At 51.5% G+C, this 10,835-nt stretch overlaps 1 protein-coding gene across 1 annotated transcript in view; it reads right to left on the bottom strand.

Annotated features, from left to right (window-relative positions):
• LOC130866966 (zinc finger protein 431-like) overlaps nt 1-2,826 on the bottom strand; it is a 38,760-nt gene extending 35,934 nt beyond the window's left edge. The window contains exon 1 of the mRNA XM_057758643.1: nt 2,764-2,826. The gene's annotated coding sequence lies outside the window, so the exon portion shown is untranslated. The remainder of the gene's footprint in view (nt 1-2,763) is intronic.
• Nucleotides 2,827-10,835: the final 8,009 nt, after the last annotated feature.

Raw genomic sequence — 10,835 nt, 5'->3', positions numbered from 1 at the left:
TATAACCCCAGCAACACAGACATTAAGGGCATCATTGAATAAATGGGACCTCCTGAGACTGAGAAGCTTCTGTAAAGCAAAGGACACTGTCACTAAGACAGAAAGGCAGCCCACTGACTGGGAGAAGATCTTCACCAACCCCCCAACAGACAAAGGTCTGATCTCCAAAATATATAAAGAACTCAAGAAACTAGACCGTAAAAGGCTAATCAACCCAATTATAAAATGGGGCACTGAGCTGAACAGAGAATTCTCAACAGAAGTTGAAATGGCCAAAAGACACTTAAGATCATGCTCAACTTCCTTAGCAATCAGGGAAATGCAAATCAAGACAACTTTAAGATACCATCTTACACCTGTCAGAATGGCTAAAATAAAAAACACCAATGATAGCCTCTGCTGGAGAGGTTGTGGAGAAAGGGGTACACTCATCCATTGCTGGTGGGAATGCAAGCTTGTCCAACCACTTTGGAAAGCAGTGTGGCGGTTTCTCAGAAAATTTGGGATCAACCTACCCCTGGACCCAGCAATAGCACTCTTGGGAATATACCCAAGAGATGCCCTATTATACAACAAAAGTATATGCTCAACTATGTTCATAGCAGCATTGTTTGTAATAGCCAGAACCTGGAAACAACCTAGATGCCCTTCAATGGAAGAATGGATACAGAAAGTATGGAATATATACATATTAGAGTACTACTCAGCAGTAAAAAACAATGACTTCTTAAATTTTGCATGCAAATGGATGGAAATAGAAAACACTATCCTGAGTGAGGTAAGCCAGACCCAAAAAGAGGACCATGGGATGTACTCACTCATATTTGGTTTCTAGTCATAAATAAAGGACATTGAGCCTATAATTTGTGATCCTAGAGAAGCTAAATAAGAAGGTGAACCCAAAGAAAAACATATAGGCATCCTCCTGAATATTAACCTTCATCAGGCGATGAAAGGAGACAGAGACAAAGACCCACATTGGAGCACCGGACTGAAATCTCAAGGTCCAAATCAGGAGCAGAAGGAGAGAGAGCACGAGCAAGGAACTCAGGACCGCGAGGGGTGCACCCACATACTGAGACAATGGGGATGTTCTATCAGGAACTCACCAAGGCCAGCTGGCCTGGGTCTGAAAAAGCATGGGATAAAACCGGACTTGCTGAACATAGCAGACAATGAGGACTACTGAGAACTCAAGAACAATGGCAATGGGTTTTTGATCCTACTGCACATACTGGCTTTGTGGGAGCCTAGGCAGTTTGGATGCTCACCTTACTAGACCTGGATGGAGGTGGGTGGTCCTTGGACTTCCCACAGGGCAGGGAACCCTGATTGCTCTTCGGGATGACAAGGGAGGGGGACTTGATGGGGGGAGGGGGAGGGAAATGGGAGGCGGTGGTGGGGAGGAGGCAGAAATCTTGAATGAATGAATGAATGAATGAATGAATGAATGAATAAATAAATAAATAAATAAATAAATAAATAAATAAATAAATACTAAGGCCTGGGAAGTGCAAAGTTACAGAATAGACTGCTAAAAAGGATGTTGGGAGGGAGGGTGACTAAACATACTTACTGTTCTTAAAGAAATAATAGTTTCCCCCAAAAAATGATACCACCCTACCTTAGAGTAGCTTACAGAATAACAGAACCTGCAACGTACAGAGTACCATTAATTTGAGATTATCATTTGCTTTCTGCATGCCTTGAAAAGCAGTAAATACATGAAGACACATGACACCAATTGTTCAATCCCTGACAGTATTAAAATTATATTTTAGGGCTGGAGAAATGGCTCAGTGGTTAAGAGCATTGACTGCTCTTCCTGAGGTCCTGAGTTCAATTCCCAGCAACCACATGGTGGCTTACAACCATCTGTAATGAGATCTGGTGCCCTCTTTTGGCGTGCGTGCATACATGAAGGCAGAATATTGTATACACAATAATTATATAAATAAATCTTTTAAAAAAATATATTTTAACCTAATTTCTGGAACGTTCTGCAGAAGTAGCCTAAAAAACAAATTAAAATGTAATGGGGAAAAGTCTAGGGAAATAGTAATCAAAACACTAAGAAATTAACAGTATCCAAAGTATACTAACTAAAAATTCAAACGTCTCCACATTAGTTCTTCAGATTTACAAGTAAAGCTTTCCTGGAATGGGTCATTGCAATACAAGATTTTTCAAGGTGCCTTTCCATATGAACGGAGCTTGTGGGAATAAAACCTCTCCAGGAGCTGCTTCATCAGAGCTCCAGCTCCAATTTCCTCCGACTCCAACATCAATGTAAGAACAGCTCCCATAAACAGGGACAGGAATGAGGGCACAGAGGAGCATCCATTCTTTTGTTTGGGGGGCAAAACCAACCAACATAAAGGTCCAACGATGTCATCTGCACCTATCCCCCCACCCATGACAATCCTTCAAGGCACCTTTAACCTCTTTGCTCCGCTCCTCGGTAATTCAGGTCCGTGGAGTGGGAGGAATCCGAGGTTTCTCACATCTCAACCCCGGCTGCGGAGGCAGTGAGCTCCGGGTTCTACAGGAGATGAAGGAGGGCACGAATCTTTAGAGGACAGAGGGGCGAGGCACTGCGGAAACCCAGAGGCTTGCAAACTCCTGAGCAAGAGAAACCCCGCGGGATGGAGAGACTGCTGCACCTGTTCGGGGATAGGGACAGAAGGGACGACGGGCACACTCGCTCTAAGCGACGCGGAAGGGCGTGAACTTCGCCGGAGCCGAGCCGCGAAGCCGACTTACGGTTCCTTTTCCCGGCGGGGACCGGTTGGATCCGCAGACTGCAGATCTCCTCCGCCGCGACCTCCTCTCTCTCTCTCGCGCCAAGCCGGTGACCTCGGGTCCACTGCGCACCCGGTCCACCCGGAGCTGGAGGTTGCGCGCTGGAGGACGCGGGAAGCGCTGCGCGAGCCCGAGGCCAGGCGAGCTCACACCGGGCGGGCGCCCGGTCCTCCCCGGCTTCGCCCTGCTTTCAGGGCTAGAGGTGGGGCCGTGGCGCCGGCCGCCGCCGCTCAGTCAAGTCCAGCGCCAGTTCGTCCTCGCCCCATCCGCCCCCGCCCCCGCCCTCGCGTCGGAGACAGCGGATAAATCGGGGAAGCGAGCGCGGGGAGGCAGAGCGCGAGGGCGCAGGCAGCAGGCTAGCCGAGCTCCGTTTCCAAAGTCGCCCTAGGTGGTGGCGCAGGCGGGGCAGCCTAGGCACGGAGCGACCACCAAGCGCTAGAGTGCCCTGCCCGCCTCTCCCCGCGTGCCGTCACGCAGACGTCGGCACCCTGACTCGATCCCCCACCCCCTCGTCGCAGCGTGCAGCTCCGCCCGGCCTCGAGCCAGGAGCCCTTCCCTTCGGCCTTCAGGTAAGTCGGCTGCGGGTTCGGGCGGGGGCTGGAGGCCGGGGTCCCGACTCCGTGCCGGGCTGCCTTGGGGGGTGGGGAGCGCGGCTTGTAGGGGCCGAGGCCGGCAGGGTGGGCGGGCGAGCCTTGCACTGCTGGCCGCTGGAATGAGCTTGGAACCGGCGTGCAAGCCTCGGCCCGCCACGCTTGCCGGGGAAAGCAGCCCAAGCCGGGCTCTGGCCACCCTCATCCCCGCACCTACACAGCCTCGCCCCGCTCCCTCCGCCCCGCCCTCACCTCGGAGACCGTGGATGAATGGGGAGGCGAGCGCGGGGAGGCAGAGCGCGCGGGCGCAGGCAGCAGGCTGGCCGAGCTCCGTTTCCACGGTCGCCCTTGATGGCGGCGCAGGCGAGGCAGCCGAGGCACGGAGCGGCCACCATGCGCTAGAGAGTCCGCCCGCCCGTTCCCTGCCCGCCTCTCCCCGTGCGCCCTCCCGCAGAGGTCGGAGCCCTGGTTTGGTCCCCGGGCCGCAGCGTGCAGCCCCACCGCCGCCTCCTGGTCAGATCGCGAAGGCAGCAGGCCTTGACTCTGACACTTTTCCTGCCTGATCGGCTCCTCGAGCCAGGAGCCCTTCCCTTCTGCTGTCAGGTAAGTGGGCAGCGGGTTCGGGCGGAAGCTGGAGGCCTGGGTCCCTATTAGGCGCCGGGCTGCCGTGGGGGCGGGGAGCGCGCGGCTGGTAGCCGCCGAGGCCGGCTGGGTGGGCGTGCGAGCCTTGCACTGCTGGCCGCTGGAATGAGCTCGGAACTGGCGTGCGAGCCTCGGCCCGCCACTCTCGCCGTCCCGGGGAAAGCAGCCCGAGCCCGACTCTGGCCACCCCATACCCGCAGCCTCCACGTCCCCGCCGTCCTGCCCCCGCCCTCGCCTCCGAGACCACAGATAAATCGGGAAAGGAGGGGGTGGAGGGGGGGTAGAGGAGAGACAGAGCGCCCGGGCGCCGGCAGCAGGCTGGTTGAGCTCCGTTTCCAAGGTCGCCCTTGACGGTGGCGGTGGCGCAGACGAGGCAGCCTAGGAACGGAGCGGCCACCACGCTCTAGAGAGTCCGCCCGCCCGTGCCCTGCCCGCTTCTCCCCGCGCACCCTCCAGCAGAGGTCGGTGCCCTGGCTGGGTCCCCGGACCTCTGCGTGCAGCCTCGCCGCCGCCTCCAGGCCGGATCGCGAAGACAGTTGCTGGCTGCCTGCTGGCCTCGCTCGGCCCCTCGAGCCAGGAGCCCTTCCCTTTGGCCGTCAGGTAAATCGGCGGCGTATCCGGGTGGGGGCTGGAGGCCGGGATCACGACTCCGTGTCGGGCTGCCTTGGGGGGCGGGGAGCGCGGCCAGGGTGGGCGAGCGAGCCTTGCACTGCTGGCCGCTGGAATTAACTCGGAACCGGCGTGCAAGCCTCGGCCAGTCGCGTCTGCCGTCCCGGGGAATGTCCGCCAGCCATTGGCGGCGTCTCAGCCAGGTCTCTGAGGATGCTACAAGCTGAAGACTGTAGCTGGACTTAGGGAAAAACTTTGCAGGCATACCCAGCTCCCACCAAGCCAGGCCAGATGAAAAGTTGTGTTTCCGTTAGGTATTTCACAGAGTTAAATTCAGGCTGGCCCGGGTAGCTCGCGCTTCTCCTGTACTTGGCCCCTAGGATGCTAATTGCTGTGCCGTCCAAACTCATTTAGAACCCAAATTACTAGGAGCGCCTGACAGCCTCCCTGGTTTCCAGCCAGTTCGCTCCAGGCAGCTTAGCGTGCTGTCCACCCCAGAGCTCACAGGTATCAGGGTCACCAAAGCCAACCTATCCAGCCCTTTATTTGAAACATCTAAGAGTCGACAAACATGCGGTTCCTGTTCTTAGAATGAATAGAAACCCTATTCTTTGAGGGAGGAACTATTTCCATAGTCACCTGCAATTTTCTCTTATTTTTAACATTTCTAAAATAATTTTTTTAAAAAAAGCCGTTGCTATTCTGGAAATAGTGTTGAAAGGTAGCTATAGTCACCGGGCGGAAGGGAAGGCAATGCAACCGTTCTCTACTCTCTAGGCTGCAAGATGCAATAGAGTGGTACTCAATGCTGTTCTGCTAGTTATTTTGATTGGAGACACGGGTTTTGTGATGAGCAGGACACTTGTTTTATTGGTGGGAGCGTTTCCAGACAGTGTCTCACTCTGTTGCCTAGGCTAGCTTGAAACTTACTCTGTAGCCTAGGCTAGATTATTCACAGGAGTCCTTCTGCCTCAGTTTACCCCCTGCTGGATTGTATGTCTAAGTCCCCATGCTCAGCTCTGACTGTGGATTTCATCTGCATTTCTTTCTAATAGTCTTGTTGCCCTTCTCATGAGCTCCTTAGCCACCTGTCTTTGCTGAAGAGCATTTACCTCTGCCCAGCTTTTAACCAGTGTCCTCTTTCTTGTACCTTTTGCCTCCCTGTAGGACTGTGCTCCTGGGTACCACAGAGGGAAGCTCCCAGAAAGCGGTGGCTGGGGACCCCGCCCTCTTCTGGCTCCTTGTGTGCCCTGCAGTTGCAACAACCACAGTGATGTCTGTGACCCCGAAACTGGGCAGTGTCTGGTATGTTTGCTTGTGTGGGAACTGACCTCAGTTTACACTGAGTGATCAGTGTGACCTGAAAGACAGCCAGGAACCAAACAGACCCTCCAGCTGGTCCTTGCCACATGGCTGCTGCCATCGCAGTCTCAAAGACATTGAAACCTCCTCCTCCTTTCACTGGGAAACTGGCAGGGTTTGTTTCTGTGTCTCCCTCAGCCATGGATGCCTCCCTCACTCTAGTCCTCAGTAGCTGGTCCTTGTTTCTCTGCTACTTTCTGGGGTGACTTGTCCTGTAGGACGGCAGGCCCCAGGAAGCCAGGATTCAGGGTCTGCTAAGGGAAGCACTTCATGCTCGCCATGCTGGGGTTGACAGTCAACAGGGCCAGCGCCTAGAGCTGTTTCCATCTTAGCTCGTCATCTAGTACTCGGTCCTTGTCTGTGTTGTGCCATGTTGATGAAACGAGTGTTTATTACAGTTTATTTTTGAAGAGATTGCAGATAGTTCTTCTGAAGGGAGATCTATTTGAGAGATCAAGTGGATCCTAATCAAACCTATCTTTAGCAGATGAAGCAGGAATAAAACTTTTAAATGAAAGGGCTCAGATGATTTCTAGTGGCAAAGAGTCTATAAAAATAGGGTTTTTAAAAAAATATATTTATTTGGTAGCGATTTCTCGCTCTGTCATTTCTTGGTAGATCAGGGATGACCGGCTGTGCAGGGACTCTGCTTTGCTGTTGTTCCTCATTGGCTGCATCATACGCGGAGCCCTGTGCACTGCAGCCAAGCAAATAGTGAGGGGCCGAGCAGCAGAGATTTTAAATAGACCTGTGATGGGAATTGCTTGTACTTTGAGCTAAGAAATGCTTCTACATGCTCTTCTAATTTGAAGGTCGCTGAATCAACTAATGGCATAAAACCTTAACTGATGTTCATTTGGTTGCTACAGGAACCTACTGGTGGCACTCTGTGACCATGAGTTTCCTCCCTCCTTGGTTTGCTTCCCAAGCCACTGCAGCTCCCTGCGTGTGAATGTCGGATCCTGGATTAGTTATTTTTCTGTTTTCTCTCCCTGCCTGTGAATATGGAATCCTGGAGTAGTGCCTTTCCTGCTGCTGCGATGAAACAGAAGGAGGAGTTTATTTTGATTTTCGGTTCCAGAGGGGGGGGTCCATATGTCTGTCATATGGCAGTCATGGCAGCAGGTGGCCAGAGCAGGAAGCTGAGGGATCACATGTCAGCTGTACACAGGAAGCAGAGAGTGAACTAGGAATGGGGCGGGACTTTAAACTCTCAAAGGCCACCCCCAGTGACTTGCCTCCTCCATCAATGCTCCATATTCAATAACTTCCCTTAAACAGCACCAACAACTGGGGGCAAGCGCCCACATGTATGAGTCTTTCCTCGTACCAACCACACGAAGCCCTAAAGACCCATTGGCACACCACTGGTCTCCATCTACTTTAGCTCGAAGGATCTCAGTCCTGACTGTATTGGTGTCCTGGGTCTGTTTTCCTCCAAGAGAATGTATTAGCAGTTTCTAGGCTTATGTAATCCTATGGTCAATAAAGGCCCCAGATCTGGAAAAGCTCCAGAATTCTAGAAAATATAAAGAAATATGCCCTATCTTCTTAATCATTGAAGAATACTTGCTGATGTGAAACACAGTTGGTTAAAAAGCTGTTCCCTGGTGAGAGTCATATCTGACTGTGTCCCATTGCTTCTCTCTTCCACTGAAATGCTGACCTTCAGAACTGCCACGACCACACAGCTGGTGACCACTGCGAGGTGTGTGCTCCCGGCCACTATGGGAAGGTGATTGGGTTGCTTGGAGACTGCACCCCGTGTACCTGTCTTCACCGCCCCCCTTTCAGGTAAGTCCATGCTTACACATTTGACACAGCCGCTTCCTGCATTCCTAAGCTCTCTTACTTAGTCCCTGAGTGCTCTCTGTTAATGCTGTCCCTGTGGGGACATTAAAGAAAAGCGCACCTTCTCAGGGGTGTCTGAGCAGGATCTCTTCACAAGGAAAGCATCATGTTGGTCTTGAGTGTTGGGATGGAACCAGTTTTAAAAATGGGCTTTGGGGAATTTTCAAGACTAATTTGAGTTCCCAGCTATGGGTTCAGCTATGGGATCCAGTTCATATTCAATGTAAGGGAATAGGGGTTGATTGTGTATACATGTTCCTAGAGGGAAACACACAAGCACTGAGAAAAGATACGTGACATTAATCCATCAGTAACTTACATGGTGCCATGCTTTTGAATAGATAATGTGGCACCATTCTGGAAAAGATAATTTCTATACGTATACGCCACATATGTGGCCAATGACTGTGTGCACCCACAGAAGTGTGTCCGTGGCTGTTTCACCATTCACTATGTGTATTTCCACACTGGTGAATAATGCACTTTATTTCCTCTATCGGAAAAGGATAACCATCCCCTGAACCTCTTAGTCATATCCATGAGGCACAAGAATTTACAAACTTGAGAAGCCACAGGTTCCAGTAGCTTGCAGTAACCCACTTCAGCCTCCAGGTGGCACCAGGACAGTTTTTAAAGATACTAATCAAAAGCTCCAACTGGGCTGTCTCAGTTTACTTCTGCTGGTCTACCTGGTGGCTGCCAGTCATGCTTCCCTCTTCCGCCAAGTAGCTTTTCTGTGACTTGTCCTTTGCACATCGATGCAGTCTGTGGAACTGTACTAACCAACAACATTGTCTTCCTGTTTCCCGCGTCTTGCCAGCTCAATCGCTATCTAATAAATATGGCAACCCCTCTCTCCAAATTGATTTGGAAAGTTTTCCTACGTAGCTGGCTATGCTCTGTGAGACGGATCTACTTAGTACTCACGTGCTGCAATCCTGCAGCAAATGCCTCTTCTGACGCTGGATACAGGAGACCTCCATGTGTCCCACAGCGTTGTCTGCAGGCTTCGATTCCTTTTGTTCTACAGAGTTGAGCTCTAGCCGCTTGTCCAGCCACCCGGTATAATCACTCAGTGTTTAGAACGTGATGATGAATAAATACTTTAAGATAAAGAGTTGAAGCTAATGTCTGAAGTTTTCTGTAAAACCATTTTTCTTTCAGCCCCACGTGTGTCTTGGAAGGTGACGGTGGTTTCCGGTGCGACGCCTGCATCCCTGGCTATGAAGGACAATACTGTGAAAGGTGCTCTGAGAACCGTCACACTGGCAAAGGACACCCACTCGTTGTATCTCATGTGAGCTGTAGTCAGGATAGTGATCTGGGAGTTCCTACACATGGACGCCGGCTCGTATCTTATGTGGGCTGTAGTCAGGATAGTGATCTGGGAGTCCCTACACATTTGTTTGTGCAGATGGGAGGCCACATTGAAATTCCATAGCAAGGTCTCCTAAGAGGAAAGTGTTATAGTGGCATATTATTTGTGTTTTAATAAATAAAGCTTGCCTCACTAGTCAGCTATACAGGCCAGGCAGCGATAGCACACACCTTTAATCCCAACAGCCATACTAGTTAGCCATAGAGGCTGGCGGAGGGTGGTGCTTGCCTTTAATCCCAGCACTAGAGAGGAATATAAGATGGGAGGAGACAGGTCTCAGCTCAGTCTCAGGTTGAGGATTCGTGGGAGCAGGATCACCCATTTCAGTCCCGGGTCGAGATAAGAGCCCCTGGATGGCTGCTTTACTTTTCTGATCCCCAGGTTGAGCCCCAGTATCTGTCTCTGGGTTTTTATCATTCGTGCTACAGTGTGGACTCTGCATTTCATTTGCAAAAGGGATGACGGCCACTGGGCAGAGCTGGTGCCTGTGTTCCTGGTTGGTGCAGACTGCCCTGTCTATACCTACTGTCCCCGCTTTGGTAGGTGCTCTACAGGCTATCACGGCAACCCTCGTGCAGCAGGTGGCAGCTGCCAGAAGTGTGACTGTAATCCCCAAGGCTCTGTCCACAGTGACCGTGACAACACATCTGGGCAATGTGTTTGCAAGCCAGGAGCCACGGGACTCCACTGTGAGGAATGCCGGCCAAGACACAGCATGACGGAGAGTGACTGTGTGTGTAGGTGAGTCTCCTGTGTGTATCTTATCCTTGCTGACCTGGCTGTGACACCCACGGGCTCAGTGGGATACCACAAATCTCACTGTACTTTACACTTTATTGCATCTCCTTGGTGTTCATTGCTGTTGAATCTACTGAATTAAACCTTTAGTTGTGCACAGATAAGCCAACACAACTTGGATTGTGTAGGGTTGTGTGTGATGGTCCAGGCTGACTCCAAACATCACAGTTCTGCTTCACTTTCCTGTTTATTGACTGGATTACAGAAACATGTACTACACCCAGCTAATAATTTTTATTTCATAACTTAGCTGTATCAATACTCCCTTTTACTGAAACCAAGGATCAGTCAGTGTGGAAGAGGTGTTGTCATTTATGTTGACCGAATTTCGGGTCTCTATAGATTTCTCCAGTTCCGACGGATGTCTGTCGAGTACAGGGAAGAGTCATTTGGGTGTCTTCTTTGTGGGTGATGGGAGAGGGTTAGAGGGGATGAGTATCAGGGAATTGGGAAAGGTTTTTACTTTCATTCTGTGACTGGTATAAGCCAGCACTCCCCCGCGTGTGTTCTCCACTGCGTTCTCCGCTGCTCTCTGAGGAGGAGGAAGTACTGGCACACACTGAGACCGTGGGAGTGGACTTTGGGGGGAATACCGAGACAGCTTGTAGTCAGGCCCAATTCTAGATGAGCGGTGGCACTGTAAAGGTTCAAGTGGTGGGAAGGCATGATGCCTCGGCCACTCTGAGGCTCGGCTCCTCCTTTCCCTGTGACTTGCTGAGTCTCCCTTACTATAGGAGAATTGCAGCTCCCTTGCGGCTGGAGTGAGAATGAGGTGTGTGGTGCCTGGAGCCCCACTGTGTGTT

The sequence above is a fragment of the Chionomys nivalis genome, chromosome 26 (assembly GCF_950005125.1).
Source record: "Chionomys nivalis chromosome 26, mChiNiv1.1, whole genome shotgun sequence".
NCBI classification, from domain to species: Eukaryota; Metazoa; Chordata; class Mammalia; order Rodentia; family Cricetidae; genus Chionomys; species Chionomys nivalis.
This window is presented reverse-complemented; position numbering and strand designations above follow the sequence as displayed.